At 39.3% G+C, this 18,423-nt stretch overlaps 1 protein-coding gene across 1 annotated transcript in view; it reads right to left on the reverse strand.

The window, feature by feature from the left end:
* The window catches only part of SPON1 (spondin 1), a 273,886-nt gene that overhangs the window by 121,404 nt on the left and 134,059 nt on the right, over window positions 1-18,423 (reverse strand). The gene's annotated exons all lie outside the window — the stretch shown is intronic.

Genomic DNA, 18,423 nt, shown 5'->3' on the forward strand with positions numbered 1-18,423 from the left:
CCCTACAGTTTTTCCTTTTCTGGCATATAGTATAAATGAAGTCATATAATATGCAGCCTTTTGGGTCTGACTTCTTTAACTTAGCATAATACATTTGAAATTCATTCATGTTGTTGTATGTATCAGCTCATCCTTCTTTCAAATGTCTTGAAAGAAAAAGGAGACCTCCTACTGGCTTAAGGTCATCACCACATTCCTGTTTCCACCATTTACTAGCTATGTGACTTTGAAGAAACTACCTAAGTTTTCCAAGACTCAGTGTTCTTATCTGTGAAATGGAAATAACAATGGTACTACCTTCTAGGTATTACTATGATAATATAGAAGGAAATCTTATGGGTATTATAGAAGGGAATCTACACAGAGACAGACTAGTTCCTGTTATATAATAAACACTCAATAAATATTACTTTTCATATTTTCTCCAGGGAAGGTGGGGGTTGGAAGCAAACTAGAACATGCACAGGACCTGTCCATTAGGGTAAGGCAAGGTCCTGGAGGACAGCTGGATTTTCCAAGTGGTGTGGGCAGCTTAGTTGTGGTTCAAGTGGCAGTCAACACTGGGAGGGTATAGATTCTCAACAGGTGGGTGGAGCAAGTGGTGAGAAAATGGCATCAGAATGAGTCAGGCATCCAGACAGAAGTTCTCAGAAGCAGGCAGTAAAGCCCCTGACATTAGTTTGTAGTCAGGGTTCAGGTTCCATCTTCTAGAGTCAGGGTGGGAGACTTAAAAGAGGCTGAGAGGGAAGCAGTGACCGAAAAGACATCTCTGTTCTGAGACTTGGGGGCACATGGCAGGGACATTTTGAGTATGGGGACAACTTAGGAGCCCAGAGATGAGTCCCAAGAGACCTGGGGCCTGGATTGGGACAGAAGGCTCTTTAGCAACTGCCTGCCTCACATAGGAATTGCCTTAGGAAGTGGGAAATAATAATAATCATTAATATCTAGTAAGACTTTACTATGTGCTTTATATATGGTTATTTATTTAATCTTTGAGACAAACCCGTTTTACAGATTAGGAAGTTAAACCACAGAAACATTAAATGACTTGCTCAGAGTTATCCAGCTAGTAAGTAGTAGAACCAGGATTTGGACCCAGGCAGGCTCACTTTAGAGAAGCTCTAAATGATTTTTTTCTGTGAAGATGGAATTGTTCTATAGTTTGCTGTCCAATATGGTAGCCGCTCCCTTGCCATATGTGGCGATCGAACACTTGAAATTTTAATCCACTTAAATTTAAATAGCTACATATGTCTAGTGGCTATCATATCAGAAGCACAGCTGGAGAATCTTGGATAGGTCTGAGCACTGCTAAATGTAAGAACTAACTGCGCAGGTAGACCCTCTGGCAAGTGGAGATGGAAGAGGATAGGTCTTACTGGGGACTGGGGTCTCTCACAACAGTAAATCACATGTGGCGGGTAGACAGCATGCAGGAAGAACTAAGATTTGGCCTGAGGCAGTTGCATTTGATGCTCTGTATCACGCACCCTCCATCTACCTCTGACTTCAGCCACAATGGTAGGCAGATGTGAGCACACATTCACGCTGTCAGTGAGTGTCTACCTTAAGTATACTGTGTTTCTTTCCATTTTCTGCCTCATGGTCTTCTCTGACGCTTTTGAGTGCCTGTCTGGACAGCAAGCAAGTGTCTGGGAGTTCAGGGAAGTTAGTGCTCCTGGAGACAATACTTAGCCTACAGAGTGATGGGTGCTAGTGGACAATTCTGGAAGGTGGATAATTCTGGAAGGCATTCTGTACACTTCTCAGAGGTACACTGAGAAGTGTATCTCTTTTTTTCTTTTCAATATTTCACATCGTTTATTAATTCAGTACACATTAGATCCAAAATCTGCATTTTCTAAGCATACCGTGTTTGGATCTTTCAGATTCTTCTGCAGTCTTAGGCTATGTCTACAGATGTACCCTTAAGTGGATGAACAACACATTCTATAATTATTGAAAATGTAGTACAGAGTGAAATGATTTAAATATAATTTAGGCACATACTGATTATGAAAATAGATATCTCTCAATACAGTACTTCTCTGTCTTGGTAAAAATAATAAAGCAAAGAAAATAATTCATTTCTGAAGTTGCTTTCCTTCACCTGTAAAGGTCTGATCTCCTCCCACTATGCATATGTACCCTTTACTGTTAAGGAAAGCTTTGCATATATATATAAAGATACCAATGACCTCAAAATGCACTTTTTAAACATCTTTACTGGAGTATAATTGCTTTGCAATGGTGTGTTAGTTTCTGCTGTATAACAAAGTAAATCAGCTATACATATACATATATCCCCATATCTCCTCCCTCTTGCGTCTCCTTCCCACCCTCCCTATCCCACCCCTCTAGGTGGTCACAAAGCACCGAGCTGATCTCCCTGTGCTATGTGGCTGCTTCCCACTAGCTATCTATTTTACATTTGGTAGTGTATATATGTCCATGCCACTCACTCACTTCGTCCCAGCTTACCCTTCCCCCTCCCCGTGCCCTCAAGTCCATTCTCTATGTCTGTGTCTTTATTCCTGTCCTCCCCCTAGGTTCTTCAGAACCATTTTTTTTAGATTCCATATATATGTGTTAGCATACGGTATTTATTTTTCTCTTTCTGATTACTTCACTCTGTATGATAGAATCTAGGTCCATCCACCTCACTACAAATAACTCAATTTCATTTTTTATGGCTGAGTACTATTCCATTGTATATATGTGCCACATCTTCTTTATCCACTCATCTGTTGATGGACACTTAGGTTGCTTCCATGTCCTGGCTATTGTAAATAGAGCCGCAATGAACATTGTGGTACATGACTCTTTTTGAATTATGGTTTTCTCAGGGTATATGCCCAGTAGTGGGATTGCTGGGTCATATGGTAGTTCTATTTTTAGTTTTTTAAGGAACCTCCATATTGTTCTTCATAGTGGCTGTTATCAATTTACATTCCCACCAACAGTGCAAGAGGGTTCCCCTTTCTCCACACCCTCTCCAGCAACAAAATGCACTCTTAAGTAGATTCCTTCCCCTCCCTTATCATTCTCCCCCAATTCTTTCATTCCTGTTTCCTGGATCACCTTCAACATAAACTATCTGCACCAAAGTCCTTGCCTCAGGCTCTGCTTTTGGGGAAGTTGAGACCATGGCTCTTTCAACTAAGATCATGTGTCTGGGCCCAGAGATCCATACAAGTCTGGAGATTAGACAAGAGCTAGCTAGGGCTGCTCCTCTTATTTCTGTAAGCAGAGTAGTTTTATAGATACAGAGGATCCTTCAGCACCCCCCCACCTAAAGCTACAGATGTTGTAACCACTGTCAATGTTATCATCATTGTTGCCATTGTTACCATTATCAATATCATTATCATCCAAACCACTACCATTTATTGAGCACATTCCCTGCACCATGCACTTCACAGGTATTAGCTAACATCCTTCTGTTCTCACAATGGTAACACTAGGTAGGTCAATTACCATCTCCATGTTATGACTGAGGGAACTGAGCTGCTGGTAAGTGGCAGAGCTGAGATTATCAGCTGGTCTACCAAGGCCATGCCCTTCCTACTCCACTGCGGATCCACAGTCTGAGCCAAGTCCAGAGTTATTCAGGAGGTCATTCTGATGTCACCCATGGCTGCCACCAGGGGAACAAACAGGACAGTGCCCCTGACAACACTGGGGTCTTGGCTCTTGAAATTCATAAGTTTTAGCTTCCCAACCCCATTTTTCTGATTCCTGATTTATTTGGACATCTCTAAAGCCTAGCCAATCACCTGATTTTCATCTCAGAGGTAAATAATCTCAGGGCACCCCCAAACTCCTATCCCCATTGCTACTCTAGAGGCTGGTTAAAGGTTTATTGTGCATTGACAAATAGCAGTGGGGTTAAATTTCTAGAAAGAAGAACTTTATTTAAAAGTGTCCTTCCAAGCTGTCTTTTCTACATAAACGTTGTCATATATGGGAGAGAGGCTATATTCCTGGACAACTTCCAAATGTTTAATACACCACTTACACCTGAGTTTGAAGCCCAGGGAAGGAATTATAGCACTTTGGATGATAAATTTTAGCCATGTTTATCTAATTTTAAAATTTTAGGCACTTGTATTTAAAAACTTAGCTGGAGCGGTAAATAACTTTGCTTTGTTTTTTAGAGTGTAAACAAAAAAATGGAGTTCTCCCATACCCATTAGTTCATTTTTCAGATTTAAATCTCAACTGTCAGCTAAGCCCTATAAATAGGTAAGCTGATGCTCTTCTGTGTTTGAAAAGTTTTTAGGCAGCAGAGAGAACAGGAAGTGAGAAATTGGAATTACTGAGCATACACTTGTACCAGGTACTTTCATATGTATCATCTAATTTACTTTTCAATTCCATTTCATTGATGAGGAAACAGGCTCAGAGAGGATCTGTAACTTGCCAATGGACATATCACCTGTAACTGGTTAAACAGGATTTGGACTGTGATTGCTTTGTCTTTGGGAAGGGTTTTTTCTTCTGCCAGAGAGAGGGAGGCTGGAGGCTCTGGAGAAAGCTTGGTAAGCTAATAACAGAAGCAAAATCTATTGAACCAAGTTTATACATAGGATGAAAGATGAATCTGGATGGGGTAAAAAAAAATTCCACCTCAAAAATGAAGGTTAAAGTGAAGATAGGAGCCCAGTTTCTTTCATGACCATAGATGCGGATACCTCAAACAAAATATTAGCAAATCCTATTTCCAGGTATTTAGAAAAAGGATACCATATCACAACCATGTAAGGTTTATTCCAGGAATACCAGGGTAGTTTAACATTCAATATAATTCATCACATTAACAGAAAAAAAAAGAAAAATTTTACGAATATTTTCATAGATACAGAAACGTTTAATTACATTCAACAGCTATTCATGATAAATAAAAATCTCAGCAAACTAAGAATAGAAGGGAACTTTCTTTACCTGATAAAAAATAAACAACAACAACAAAAAAGATATGACAAAAATAATACTTAATAATGAGACAGTAAAGCTTTCTCCACTAGACTGGGAACAAAGCAAGAATGCCCACTATCACCACTTCTATTCAACATTGTACTGGCAGTTCTAGCCAGTGCAATAAGGCAAGAAAGAAATAGAAGGCATAAGGATTGGAAAGGAATTGTTGGTAGAAGATAAAATTGTGTATGTAAACATTTCAAAATAGTCTATCTATAAACAAATAGAATTAATAAGTGCATTTAGCAAGGTCTCTGGATATTAGTTAAATACACAGAATCAATTTAATTTCTATATACCAGTGACAAACAAAAATTAAAAAAATTTTTAATCTATTATTTGCAATATCATAAAATATCTAAAAATAAATATAGTGAAAAGTGAACAAGATCTTTTCTCCATAGGGAGATATAAAACATTATTGAGTGAATTTAGAGTAAATCTAAATAGAGTAATTTAACATATTTGATGATTAGAAGAGTCGATAATGCAAAGTTGTCATATCTCCCTTAATTTGTCCAGAAATTCACTATGAACTCAATAAAAATACTAGCAGGTTTTTACAAAATGAAAATTGAGATCATGATACTAAAATTTATGCAAAGGACCAAAAGCAGCCAAAATAAACTTGAAGAAGAGCAAAGTTGGAGAACTAACACTTCCAGATATGAAAGACAGACAAACAGACCAATGAACAGAGCCCAGAAATAGATCCACAGATATACAGTCCCTTAATATATGACAAAGGTGACACTAATGCAGAAAGAAAAGGATAGGCATTCCAATAAATGACTCTGGGGGAAAAAAAAAAAAAGAATCTTGACCCCCTACCTCACACCATACACAAATTCAATTACAGACCAATTCAACATCTAGACACAAAAGGTAAAAACCATAAAGGTTTTAGAAGAGAACACAGAACAAAGTCTTCATGACTTTGAGGAAGGCAAAGATTTCTTAAATGAGACACAAAAAGTGTTAACCATGAAGAAAAAAAAAATCATTTGGATTACATTAAAATTAAAACCTTCGGTTGATCAAAGGATTAGCAAAGTAAGAAGGCAAGACACAGAATGTATTACATATACTTGACAAAGGACCCATATCTATTATATATATATATATATACATATATATATATAAAATCCCTACATAGCAATAAGAAAAAGGCAGATAACTCAAGAGAAAAGAGTGATCAAAAGACCTGAACAGGCACTTTAGATTATCCAAATGACCAATAACACAGTAGTCAAAATCAAAGAATTCAAACTAAAATTACAGAGTGATAATGCTACATACACCAGAGAGCTAAAATGAAAAAAGACCAACAATATTGAGTGCTGACAAAGATACAGGGTCACCAGACCTCTCTAGTTGTGAAAAGTTGTTTAATAGTATCTGCTAAAGCTAGGCTACATATCTTATGACCTACCAATTTCATTCCTAGAATATAACCAACAGAAATACATATATATATTTGCTAGAAGACACGCACTAAAATGCTTATACAGCACTATTCATAACGGCCCCACACTTGAACCTACCCATGGTTTGCTCATCCACAGCAAGATGGCTAAATGAAATGTAGTATATATTCATACAATGGAATATTATACAGCCACGAGAAGGAACAAACCAAAATTACACACCACCATGTGGATGAATCTCATAAACTATAAAGCTGAACAAAAGAAACCAGGTACAAAAGATCACACTGTAAAAGTCTAATTATAAAAAGTTTAAATACAGCAAAATTAATCTATGATATAAGTCAAGATGGTGGTTGCCCTTTCTTGGTGGAGTAGTGACTGGAAAGGGACAAAAAGGATGCTTCAGGAATCCTAGTAATTTTCTGAGTTTCATGCTGATACCATGAATGTGTTCAAATAAATGGGAAACTGTGACCTGTACACTTAGGATTTACCCACTTTTCTGTATGGTGTTATGTTTCAATAGAACGTTCACTTTTAAAAAAGAAAATGTGAAGGTAGAAGCAATGTTACTTTCCTTTCTTGTCTCTCTGAGGCTTGAGCTGCATTGCACGGAAACCAAAAGTTTAATTCTCATGTAATAGGGATGGTGAAAGGGAAATGACAGAGATGAGCTGTGAATCTGTCAGCGGTGCAGGTGGGAGGTCAAAGGTTACCCCAGCACATTTTAAAGATCAGAGGTCACATGCTCTGGGCCCGGAGCTCAGGCCGCAAGGAGCCATTAGCCAGGAATTGCAAAGCTAGTATCTTTCTTTCAGGATTTGACCAGTCAGGGAGGCAGCTTGGTAGAAAGAGAGCTTGGTTCATCTTAATTCAACAAATACTCACTGGTTCCGTGTTATGCTCTAAATCCTATGCGAGGTCCTGGGGATTCTGAGCCAAACCAGACAAGGGCCCTGCCCTGTCTCAGCATATTAGGGGGATTAATCATGTAAACAGGCAATTACAATGCAGCATAGGACTGTCATGATAGGATAACCACAAGGCTGGAGCAGAAAGGAGGAGGGCTGCTAATCTAGTTTGGGGAATTGAAAAAGGCTTTTCGAGGCGGTGGAGTTTATGCTGAGAACAAAAGGGTGGCCAGCAGTCAGCCAGGTGAAGGGGGTGGGGGCAAAGAGAGTCGCAAGCCCATGAAACAGCCTGTGCAAAGTCCCGGTGATCACATTGAGCAGGGTGCTGTCTGGAAACAGAAGATAGATGTGGAGCCAAGAGAAAAATTGCAGAGGGGCAAGAGATGAGACTGGTATGAGCCAGGTCCCAGTGAATTGAGTCCTGTTGAAGAATCTGTATTTTAACCCAGGGTGATGTAAATAAATCCTGGCTCTAGCTGGGCTGGGATCTGTGACCTTGGGCAAGTCTCTTCCTTTTAGTAGTATAGAACTTTGTTAGTTCCGCCTTGAATGCTAGCTTTCTCACCAGTGGTTTTAAAAAATACATAAAGAGGTGACTTTTTTTGGTTCTAAAGGCCTGCACATAGTAGGTGCGTGCAGGAAAGTTCACTGATTGATGAGCGTCCAGGGCTCTGTAATGAAGGAGGACAGCGTCTTAGCTTTATTATTGAGAACACAAAAGCTGGCTCTGACCTACACCCACCACCATGTCCTGGCAGCTGAGAACACTGCAAAGGAAATAATCAGGCTGGAAAATTCTCGTTTCCAAGTTCCTGAAACCTGCAGCCCAAGGTGGCAGCTGGTGGCCTATTATTCCCTGGAGCTCTAGCGAAATGGAAGAATTGTGTTTGTGCAGTTCTAAGCAGGAGAAGTCTGTTTTCTCTTGATGAAGAGGGATAGTTTATGATTAGAGGGATATTTCCTTAGTGGTGGTGATAGTTTTTCTTTTCTTTTTTTGTTTTTTAACTCTTAGAGATTAAATTATTGCAGTAAGGGGGCAGCAGGAATTCCACCTTGATAAGATCTGGTTTGCTGGTTCTTCCTTGGAGGGAATAAAGGGTTGAATAATTTATTCATTGCTTGAACGAATTTCAAGGGTGCTGTCAGAATCAAGACCAGAGCAGACAGATGAGCTTAAAGATGAGACAGAGAGGGGCTTCCCTGGTGGCAAAGTGGTTAAGAATCCGCCTGCCAATGCAGGGGACATGGGTTTGAGCCCTGGTCCAGGAAGATCCCACATGCCACGGAGCCAATAAGCCCGTGCGCCACAGCTACTGAGCCTGCGCTTTTGAGCCTGTGAGCCACAACTACTGAGCCCATGTGCCACAACTACTGAAGCCGATGCTCCACAACAAGAGAAGCCACCACAATGAGGAGCCTGCACACAGCAGCGAAGACCCAACACAGACAAAAATTAATTAATTAATTAATTAATTAAAAAAAAAAAAAGATGAGACAGACTGGTAGTGGGGGTGAGCCAGCCGGCCAAGGACCTCCTGGTGTTAGGAGAAGCCAGGGACACTGGGTATTGGGCAGGTCTGGCAGGTCTAAGAGGCAGAATTCCAGGGTTGGGAAGGATTGGTAGGAGCAAGGATTGGAGGGGCAGATAGGGCTTCCCCATGGGTCTCACCGGGGAACAGGGCAACATTAAGGGCAAGGTCAGCTGGAGAGTAGTCAGTCCTTAGATATCTATGGAATCAATAAATGCCTGATAATTGAGGCCCAGTTATGAGACCTGGTGGCCAAGGCAAGAACTGGATCGCAAAAAATGAATTATAATAATAGCTAACAATTATATAACACAATATATGCCAGGCACTCTTCTAAGTTCTTTATATATATTAATTCGTTTCGTCCTCACAACAGTCCTGTGAAGTTGGCACTGTTATCATTCCCACATTATAGATGAGAAAAATGAGGCACAGAGAGGCCAGGTGACTTGCCTGACATCTCATAGATAGTAAGTGGTAAAGGCAGGATTCAGTCTGGCTCCAGAGTCCACGTGCTTAACCATTAGATGTGATGGCCTTGTTAGAACTGGGACAATGGGTTGCTAAGCTCTTCCAAAATTCTTCCAACAAGTAAAATCACTGGTTCCAGAACCCAGGGGTTGGACTGAGTCTTAAAGAGGGCCTGAAGGCCCTCAGCAGGCTCACTTTTCAGGAGCACTTTTGTCTGTAAGTTCTTCTTGTTGTGAATTATTCTCCAAGCTTATCATTTCTAATAGCGGTGATAAGCCAATCTAAGACCTTGGTCTGCCAGCATTTTGCTTTTTGCCTTTTTCTGCTAGTTCTGGCCCAACAGCCATCAGGATGGGCAGCTGATGTCTTGCTTTGGCTGATAGAAATATCTGACTGGTGACCTCTCAGTTGGTGCCTCTGGCATAGAGGGAGCATAAGCCATTTTCCCAGTGTTGTGTGTTCAGAACTCAAACTGACATCACAATTCTATTAACTTGTTTCCATGTCTTTTGGTTGAAAATCCATGTCACTTTGTCAGCCAGAACAAGAATTTCAAGACAGAGTTAAAATGTTGCTGTAATCCATGGAGCCTAAGTAAGTACTAATGAAGAAGAAGACCAGCAGCAGTTGGGTTGAAGAGGCATTTTAGCTGCTTTATTTCCAACATGAAACCCAAGAATTCTTGCAAATTGGGAGGATGTTTGGCAGGAATGCAGCAGCTGGCACAAAACATGCAGCAATACCAGTCACGATCACGAATAGTCAGCCTTATGTGGCATAAACAATTCTTCAGGATATATTTTCAACTCATTGGAAAACTTAAGCATGTAAATGCTATTAGCTTCAGTGGAGTTCTGTGTGTACAATTCTGGTAAATTTATTAAGATTTTTAGAACGTAGACATTCTCCCTTCGCATGATTATTTTAAGTAGTTAGAATACTTCCTTAAAAATGGAGACTTTTTTTTCAGCAAGCCCACTGTAAAACATGTATTGAGCACGAGTTCCATATCAAATACTATGCTGGAGCTAGGGATACAGTCATCGTCCCAATTAATTCCATTGTCTGTCTCGAAGGTCTATCATAAAACCATGATAGAAGATGAGAAAAAAGCAAAGAGGATGCAGGAAATAGAGGATAAGGAAAAGAATCATATAGGAAGTTTGTCCAGTGATTTTCTAATATTCATAGTACCTTGAAGACGCTAATTATAATTGCATGCCCTATGGTTGAAAAATGTGACAGATTTTTTTCCACATCTTACAGATTAAAGGAAGCAGAATGCATTTAACTTAGATTTTAGAGAGGGTTTAGATTCTGTCCTATGTGACATTCATTACAAGGGATGGAGTGGACCCCAGGAGCCAGGTTCATCCATCTGATACTCGTAAATGTCTACTCTGTTTTGCATAGGCTGGGAGATCGTGGTACAGTTCTGAAGCAGACATTATCCCTGACCCCAGGGAACTAAGAGTCTAGTGCAAGAGACAGACCGATAAATAATTTTTGCCAGTTAGGATCTGCTCCATGATGTAGGAGTGGAGAGAATGTTGTTGGAGCCCAGAGAAAGAGATAAGTCTTTCCTCGGTCTTTAAGATAGAAGACCTGACTGTCCTTCCTGCTCACAGAGAAAAGAAAATTGTTCCTATGTTTAGATTCTCAGAAGAGGTCAATTTCTACCCTCCTCAGCCCCTCCCAGGTTTTTTGAGTGTCTACCACGTGCCAGGCATTTTGTTGGTCACTGGATGTATTGCAATGAGCAATGGGTAGTGACAGCTCCTGGAAGCTATCCTTTAGAGGGAAAGACACCTAATTTAATTAAACAAATAATTACAGAGCAGCCTCATTTTATGCAGATGTGAATCACAGGGCATAGAAATGCATACATATATTAATAAAAACATATAAAAATAGGAATAAAACCCCTCTGTACACAAAATGTAAAACAATGCAAATTCCACCTCCCCCAAGTTAAAAAGAATTGTCAAGAACCATAATTTCAAAGCTGGTGACTGAGTGAGTTTTAAACTGTGTTTCTGCGATTGGTGCACAGCTGTACCACTTCATAGCTGGTTTAAAAAAGCAGTCTTAATCCTCTGTCAGGATGAATCTTGAATTCTGTAAAACTTTAAATTATACGGATATCTAGAAGAACATAACTCTAGGGAAACCTGTAGCAGTACTACTAAACAATAAACAGAAGAGTACAAAGGGGCTTTGAGAACCAGATGCAGTCTAGTGTTGGGTATCAGGAAAGACTTCCTTGAAGAAGTGATGGTTTAGGCTGCAATAAGAAGGCTGAGTAAGAGCTGGCTTGGCGAAGAGAAAAAGGAACAGGACTCAGCTCAACAATTAGGTTGGTTTCCTTGTCTCATCCCAGCTTTGCTTCTTCTTTAGTTGGTTGTTGCTCAGGTCCTAGTATAATCTGAGGCAGATTCCACCTAAGAATTGCTTATGTGTGTTTGGGGAGGTGGGAGGAGGAGAGGGAAACAGTGGAGAGAAACCACGTAAAACTGATCTTGGTCAACAGAAATCACAGAGCACATAAATCCCAAACTCTGTTTACTTCCCTTAGCTTATTTACAAAAATACAAGTCAGTAAATACTAAACTGTCATTAGAATTAGCTGACTAGTTCCATGTGTTTGCCTGGCTGATTGTGAAATGTGTGTTGCATTTGTTATTAAATTCCTTTCTGAGGGGGAAAAAGTCACAAATGCAAACTCTATTTCCTCATTGCTGGTTAGGCTGTCTGTAGAATGAGATCTTTTGTAAAATGGTTTTTTAATTTTAAAATTAAGGGACTTCCCTGGTGACTCAGTGGTTGAAAATCTGCCTGCCAATGCAGGGGACACAGGTTCGAGCCCTGGTCCGGGAGGATCCCACATGTCGCAGAGCAACTAAGCCCATGCGCCACAACTACTTAGCCTGCGCTTTAGAGCCCGCAAACCACAACTACTGAGCCTGCATGCCACGACTACTGAAGCCAGCGCGCCTAGAGCCTGTGCTCTGCAACAAAGAGAAGCCACTGCAATGAGAAGCCCTCACACTGCAACGAAGAGTAGCCCCCGCTCACCGCAACTAGAGAAAGCCCGCGTGCAGCAACAAAGACCCAACACAGCCAAAAATAAATAAATAAAATTTAAAAAAAAAATATATATATATATATAATTTTTTTTAAAAATAAAATTAGGGCCATCCATCTTCTGTGGTGTTTGTAAAGTTAAAAATAATAAAATATACCTGAAACTCTGTCCATTTGGGACATGAAGGAAATTCAGGTGCTATAACGGAACTTCAGCAAATTCTCACTGCATGATGGAAGCCAATCAGATGAGAGGACTTGTCCAAGATATCCACCCAAGATCAGAGATAAATCCTTACTTAAAGGTTGAGAATTTGGGTGGGTGTAACGACAAGGCTAGAAATAAGCACATTACAGCCACAGCTAACACAGCACTTGCTGTGTGCCTAGTACTGAGCTAGGACCCATTTATGCATCTTCTCATTTTAAAGAAAAAATGACTAACACTTTGTGAGCTCTCCCTATACGTCAAGCCTGTTTCAAGAACTGTAAGAATATTAACTCATCTAACCCTACAATAACCCAGATGTGTAGATTTTGGTTTTGCTATGGAAAATCAGAGCTCACAGGTAAGTTGATGTCTTTTCCGTGGGCTTACAACTAGTAAATGAAGAAGCTTAGCTTTGAACCCAGGCTGCCTTCAAAGCAGCTTCATGAGGTAGGTGCTTTGATTATCCCAGGTTTGCAGATAAGGAAACTGAGGCACAGAGGTTAAGCAACTTTCACATGGCCCTATAACAAGTCTCAGAGTCCAGACTTCAAGTTGGATCTAACTTCCAAGGCCATGATCATTCAGGCTGTACATGTACGTTTTGCCTTTCTGTAGAGTGCTCACCACTGGCCACTCCGCTTTCTCGGAGCAAGAGAAACCTGGACTATAGTTTCTCTCACCTCAGAAATGCTCTCTTTCAGCTCTCAAATTGCTTAGATATTTGGTGCTGAGATTCGGTATTCCAGTAAGAACCTGGTTTCTCCCACCTTCCTTGCTTTAGCATATTTTTCTGGCTTTTAGCCTCCACTTTAAAAGCTGACCACCTTTCATTTTTTATCTGCTGAGCTCACCTTCAAAACACAGATAAAAGTTTAAGAGGGAGGCAGAATTAGCCCAGGAGCTAGGTAGCCACTCAGGTCTGCAGGCAAGAAATGTTTACCTAAAACTTCAGTCAATGGAGCAAAGATGGAAGCACAGACTTGAAAAGCAAAGTCAAATGAATCCATGTCCGCTGCAGTAGGGACAGCCGGACAGATGTACAGCTCTCTTCAAAGGTTGCTTAGGGACCCTGAAAAGGCTGTGCCCTGAATCTCAATGTGGGTGGGCGGATAAAGGAACATTATTCCTCTTCTTCCTCTTGGTTTTCCCAGGGTATGCGCAACAAAGCAAACGCAATTTGCATTCAATGACTGAAAGCCACTCACATCTGTAAATGCTAACTGTCCCAGGCAGCAACACCCTCCAAAAGCCTCTTAGCCCCATTTCAAGGAGCCAGATGTGAAGAGAAAGCCTTCTGCTTTCCATTGTTTTTTCCACTTGAGCTGCAAGACCCTGGGAAGCTCCATGTGTGGGGAAAACATGGCACATTTTGCTTTTAAATTGAACCAAGCTTATTATGTTAGAGAGAGTTTAATTAAACTCTTGCTGGCGGTTGTGAAAAAGGTTAGCTTCCTCCCAGGCCTTTCTTCACGGGTTCTCTGCAGGTAGTGCACACTTTTCCCTTCCAACAGAAGGTCATTAGGACCATATGATTATGCACAGACTCTGGAATTTTCCAAGATGTTCTGGGAGCATTTGACTTATAACTTTCAATTTAATCCATCAACTCAGTGGTAATAGTAAAGGGATTATAACTATCCTACTCCCTGATCACAGGCGATTGGCTTTACTGCAGGGCCACCCGTACTAATCCTTTTCACTAAAATAAGGCAGGGCTGCCTGTGTTGTGATTTCCTATACCCTTTGTCCTCTTACATGTTTGTTCTTTCACTCTGAATTGAACTGAGGCTAGGAAAACCCTGCAAGTATTTCTTTGTACTCATGCTTCACTTCTAGCCCAAAACAGTAGAGTTCTTGCAAATTGGGAGGGATGTTTGCCAGGACTGTAGTGCCTAGCACAGACCTTTGCAGAAACTACACTTGTGATTATAAATAGTTGGCCTTTCTTGGCATAAACGATTCTTGAGGGTACATTTTTCAACTCATTGTTTGGAAAACTTAAGTACATAAATGCCATTAGGTTAAGCAGAGTTTTGTGTGCACATTCCTGGATAACCACGCATAATGCTGTTGTTTAATGGACTTTGTATACTCCCTTCTCCTACAATTTCATAAAGCTTTTTGGAGTTTAGCATATTTTCATGCGAGGGGAAAATTAAGTCTTTATTATTAAAGTAGGCCTTTCTTGGAAGCACAACACAGGAACTGGCAAACAGGTTTGAAGGAAATAGTAAATGAAAACTGCATGGGTTGGTGTCACGCTTAAATGTTAATCACATCCATTTTGCCAGGGAAACTGGTAGCCTTAGAGCTTACGTAATAATTGATCCATGACTCGCCAATGAATCCAATCTTTCTTCCTCCTCAAATCAGTTCAAAACAGGTGACTATTTAAGCTACACGGATGAGATGCAGGAACCATGTGTTCTTTAAACTGCCATTCAGCCGGCAAAATGGCAAGCAAGTTACCAATAAATTAACTTACCCTTTCAGTGGTAATGGGACTTTACCTTGATAGATAAAAAGAAAGTTATACTTTATATAATACATAATTTTGAATGGTCAATCCAGTAGGCATGCTTATTTAAGAAAGGATATGCCCAAGAAATATAGTTTCTGGACTTCCAGGAGGAGGGCAGAATGAGAGGCTGTGAACCTTCTGATTTCAAGACCATTTAAATGCCAGTGAAAGAGTCTGAAGCAAAGGTTTCAGAAATAGCAGTCATAATAATCCCAAGAGATGCAAGGAAAAATGAGTAAAGGGGGAAAAAAGCGATTTTGAACTATTAAGAATGTTTGACAGTATGAGAGATGTACTAATTAAGAACCTGGGTGCAGGGTGAGGTGGGGTTAGGGACTGTGGAATCAGTAAACCACAAAATGAAATGAAAATCAAAATAGGATTCAGAGAACAGTTGCAATCTAATTTTTAAACGTGGGAAGATATTATACTTATTTCAGAAGAGCTCATTATGGGAGGAAGGTATAAGAAGAAGTCAACAACGAAAATACAGGTAAAATGGGGAATTGAGTGCTATTGGAAACTAAACAGAAAATGAACTGGGGGGAAATATGCAAAGCATGAAAGAGATATGAAACGATGATGAAGATGGACCTAGAGAATGGAGCACTCTGGGAGAGATAAGAGTCCCTAAAGAAAGGGAAGGAATAAGCAGGGTAAACTGAGCACATGCCTACACACAACAGATGCTCTAAATAGATATGTGGAATGAATGAGCAAACAACAGAGAACAAAAAATAAAGATGAAGAAAAAAGATCCACTAGAAGAAAAATATCACCACAAATAAAATATGAAGGTATAAATAAAGCCCTATTTAAGATCCCATTTAAAAAATGAGATCAACATGCATCATCAAATATTTTATTTTATCTATAAGAGAAAAAGAAAGTATTCTGTAAGGAGCTAGGTTACAGATTTCATGCAAAGGAGTAGAACTCATAAGTGAATAAGGACTACGTTTTCTTTCATTGTAATAGAAAACCATGTACAAACCACAGAGTTAAAAGTTGTATAATTTGGGTGGTTTTTTTTTTTAAACAACTTTATTGGAGTATAACTGCTTTACAATGGTGTGTTAGTTTCTGCTTTATAACAAAGTGAATCAGTTATACATATACATATATCCCCATATCTCTTCCCTCTTACGTCTCCCGCCCTCCCACCCTCCCTATCCCACCCCTCTAGGTGGTCACAAAGCACAGAGCTGATTACCCTGTGCTATGTGTCTGCTTCCCACTAGCTATCTATTTTACATTTGGTAGTGTATATATGTCATGCCACTCTCTCACTTTGTCCCATCTTACCCTTCCCCCTCCCCATATCCTCAAGTCCATTCTCTAGTAGGTCTGTGTCTTTATTCCCATCTTGCCCCTAGGTTCTTCATGACCATTTTTTTGTTTGTTTTTTAGATTCCACATTTATGTGTTAGCATACGGTATTTGTCTTTCTCTTTCTGACTTACTTCACTCTGTATGACAGACTCTAGGTCCATCCACCTCACTACAAATAACTCAATTTCGTTTCTTTTTATGGCTGGGTAATATTCCATTGTATATATGTGCCACATCTTCTTTATCCATTCATCTGTTGATGGACACTTAGGTTGCTTCCATGTCCTGGCTATTGTAAACAGAGCTGCAATGAACATTTTGGTACATGACTCTTTTTGAATTATGGTTTTCTCAGGATATAGGCCCAGTAGTGGGATTGCTGGGTCGTATGATAGTTCTATTTTTAGTTTTTTAAGGAACCTCCATACTGTTCTCCATAGTGGCTGTATCAATTTACATTCCCAGCAACAGTGCAAGAGGGTTCCCTTTTCTCCACACCCTCTCCAGCATTTATTGTTTGTAGATTTTTTGATGATGGTATAATTTGGGTTTTTATCCAAGTTGTTATCCAAATGCAAAGACTTTCACACATTTTTGAGTCTTAAGGAGTTTAATCACCAACTAATGAACAATTGTTGGCTTCAAAGTTTACTTCAAAAAGAAATCTGATCTTAGAAGATAGACATGAAAAACATGATGCTGTTAAATATAGTAAGAAATCCTGAATTAGTAAGAATTTATTGAAGAGATAAGTAAATAAGAACAATAATTGGGAAGAATTATTTGTGATAGGAGTTGGGAATTAGGAGAATTGTTACAATAAATGTAAATTAAAATAAATAAGTTGAGTAGTAAGTTAAATCAATGCAGAATGCAAGTGAGGAAAAAGTTGAGAAAAACAAAAATGGCAAAGGTTTCCAGTAAAAGTGAATCAAAAGATATTTTTCTATTAAAATATGGATATATAGATAAAATAGAATATCTTTGTTGTTTATATTAAGTTGATAGCTAATTGAATTATCAATAAGAAGAAAGTTGTTGCCAAAAGGAATAAACAAAAGCAAAACCAAGCAAATGTACTGTCTATATAACACCAGGAAAATCTAGAAAAAAAATTAATTGTAAAAACTGAGAGGTAAAAAGTTAGAATGGCAGAACATAAACTGAATAGGACTAAAATAATTAAAAGTTTAAACAGTCATGTGGGAAGCAAAACAAAACAGAGAAACAAACAAATACCCCCCCAACCACCCCCCACTGCCCCCACCACAAACAAAACACTTCCAATTGGATTAATGCAGTAATTTACTGGGAATCCTTTAGAAAGGCTTAGAAAGTCTAAAAATAAGAAAAAATAAATTTAAAAAACACTGAAAAGATAAATTAATCAAAGTGAAGGAAAAGCAGGTGGGGTGTCAGATACAGTTTAATTTAAAGCAAATGTTATTAAAGGAAGCTAATTATGTTAATTATGTGATGATAGAAGTCAGTTAATAATGAGAGCTATGATATTATGATATTATGTCTATAGGACACAAAGAACATAGCAACAAACAGAAAGCAATGACTGTTAAAAATCAAAGAGAAATTATAGGTACACAGTTTAAAATCAAGGTGTTAATACCCCATTACCAGAATATAAAAAGTCAAGAAGAAAATGATAAAGTAATAGAATAAAGAGCCTGAAAAACATATGTAAATTTACCATAATACAGCAGTAAGGACAGATATTGCCAAGAATTAAATGGAATAAACAACAAAACAACAACAAAAAACTCTGAAAGTTTATTGCTGGTTCCTGAAGAGATGGTAAATTAGCACACACTCCTCATTCCTTTAAATTCAACCCTGGGAAACTTCAGAAACAGAGGGAAGCAGAGATCCATGGAACTAACAGAGACACTGAAATAAAGGGGAGCTCAAAGGCTGTCCTGACGGGGGGCGGGGATGG

This window comes from Orcinus orca, chromosome 8 (genome assembly GCF_937001465.1).
Source record: "Orcinus orca chromosome 8, mOrcOrc1.1, whole genome shotgun sequence".
In the NCBI taxonomy this organism is placed as follows: domain Eukaryota; kingdom Metazoa; phylum Chordata; class Mammalia; order Artiodactyla; family Delphinidae; genus Orcinus; species Orcinus orca.